This window comes from Bidens hawaiensis, unplaced genomic scaffold (genome assembly GCF_021521415.1).
Source record: "Bidens hawaiensis isolate Kalapana, Puna unplaced genomic scaffold, B.hawaiensis_p1.1 tig00056937_1, whole genome shotgun sequence".
NCBI lineage: Eukaryota > Viridiplantae > Streptophyta > Magnoliopsida > Asterales > Asteraceae > Bidens > Bidens hawaiensis.
Genome location: NW_027500267.1, coordinates 1 through 2,293, shown reverse-complemented (window position 1 = coordinate 2,293; position 2,293 = coordinate 1). Strand labels below are relative to the sequence as shown.

The following is a 2,293-nucleotide window of genomic DNA, read 5'->3' as shown; positions in this document are numbered from 1 at the left end:
GATTAATAATAATAATAATATCTTGTTAAATAATGCTTGTGAGATGAGAGAGAATCAACACATCACCTCTCAACTCAACTCATCTCATCTTCAAACCAAACCCAAAACAGAACATGTTTCACCACCACATCTTCTTCTTCTTCTTCTTCATCATCATCTATGCTTCTTGATATTATTATTACACCCATTTTAGATTAGATTAGTTTGAAGCAGACCCATGGCTTCAGGCAGCAGAGCAAGCTCTAGGGTTCATCCCCAACAACCTTCTCCTTCCTCAACACCTTCCACAAGTGCAGCAAATACCAACAACAGAGTTGACTCCATGAGCAAAGCCATTGCTCAGTATGCAGTTGACGCCAGACTCCATGCTGTCTATGAACAGTCTGGTGAGTCTGGTAAGTCTTTTGACTACTCACAGTCAATCAAAACTGCCACTGATTCCATTGCTGAACAGCAAATGACTGCTTACTTGTCCAAGATTCAAAGAGGTGGTCACATCCAGCCCTTTGGCTGTATGATTGCTATTGATAATAATACTTTTCGGGTTATCGCCTTTAGCGAAAACGCTAGAGAAAGTTTAGGGTTAGCTCCACAGTCTGTTCCCAGTCTCGAAAAGCCCGAAATCTTGACAATTGGGACCGATGTCAAGACGCTGTTCACCCCGTCCAGTGCGGTTTTGCTCGAACGGGCTTTTCAGGCCCGTGAGATTACTCTCTTGAACCCTGTTTGGGTTCATTCTAAGAATTCAGGCAAACCGTTTTATGCCATTTTGCATAGGATTGATGTGGGGATAGTTATTGATTTAGAGCCTGCTAGGACCGAGGATCCGGCTTTGTCGATTGCTGGGGCCGTGCAGTCTCAGAAGCTTGCGGTTCGGGCTATTTCGAATTTGCAGGCGTTGCCTGGTGGTGATATTAAGCTTTTGTGTGATACGGTTGTGCAGAATGTGAGGGAGCTTACGGGGTATGATCGGGTCATGGTGTATAAGTTTCATGAAGATGAGCATGGTGAGGTGGTGGCTGAAAGTAAGCGGGCCGATTTGGATCCGTATATTGGGTTGCATTATCCTGCAACTGATATCCCGCAGGCTTCGAGATTCTTGTTTAGGCAGAATCGTGTGAGGATGATTGTTGATTGTCATGCTACTCCGGTTCGTGTAATCCAAGATGATAACTTGATGCAGCCGTTGTGTTTGGTGGGTTCGACCCTTCGAGCCCCTCATGGTTGCCATGCTCAATACATGGCTAACATGGGTTCGATAGCTTCGTTAGCCTTGGCGGTTATTATAAACGGGAATGAAGACGGTGCAAGCGGGAGAGGGACGATGGGGCTGTGGGGATTAGTGGTTTGTCATCATACGTCTGCACGATGCATTCCGTTTCCTTTACGGTATGCGTGTGAGTTTTTGATGCAAGCATTCGGGCTCCAGTTGAATCTAGAGTTACAACTGGCTTCACAGATGTCAGAAAAACGGATTCTGAGAACACAAACGTTGTTATGTGATATGATTCTTCGAGATTCACCGACGGGTATTGTGACTCAGAGTCCAAGTATCATGGATCTTGTGAAATGTGACGGGGCGGCTCTATATTATCAAGAAAAGTACTACCCTTTAGGCATTACACCGACCGAAACGCAAATCAAAGATATTGTTGACTGGTTATTAGCTTGTCATACGGATTCAACTGGTTTAAGCACTGATAGCTTAGCCGATGCAGGGTACCCTGGTGCAGCTTCACTTGGTGATGCGGTTTGTGGGATGGCGGTTGCTTACATAACATCTAAAGATTTCTTGTTTTGGTTCCGGTCCCACACTGCAAAAGAGATCAAGTGGGGTGGAGCGAAGCATCATCCTGAGGATAAAGATGACGGTCAAAGAATGCATCCGCGTTCTTCGTTTAATGCGTTTTTAGAAGTTGTTAAAAGTAGAAGTTTGCCATGGGAGAATGCGGAAATGGATGCCATTCACTCTTTACAGCTTATATTAAGAGACTCGTTTAAAGATCCTGAAGAAAGCAATTCGAAAGCGGTTGTTAAGGTTCAAATTGAAGAAATGGGGCTGGAAGGGGTGGATGAACTTAGCTCGGTTGCAAGAGAAATGGTTAGATTGATTGAGACTGCAACTGCTCCTATATTTGCTGTGGATGTTGAGGGTCGGATAAACGGATGGAATGCAAAGATTGCAGAATTGACGGGCTTACCAGTGAATGAAGCCATGGGGAAGTCGTTGGTTCGGGATCTCATTTATAAAGAATCGGAAGAAACTGTTGTCAAACTTCTTACTCATGCTTTA

General features: G+C 44.5%; 1 pseudogene; it reads left to right on the top strand.

The window, feature by feature from the left end:
* Window positions 1-216: 216 nt before the first annotated feature.
* Window positions 217-2,287, top strand: LOC143601669 (phytochrome B pseudogene; annotated as a pseudogene).
* The last annotated feature ends 6 nt before the right edge of the window (window positions 2,288-2,293 follow it).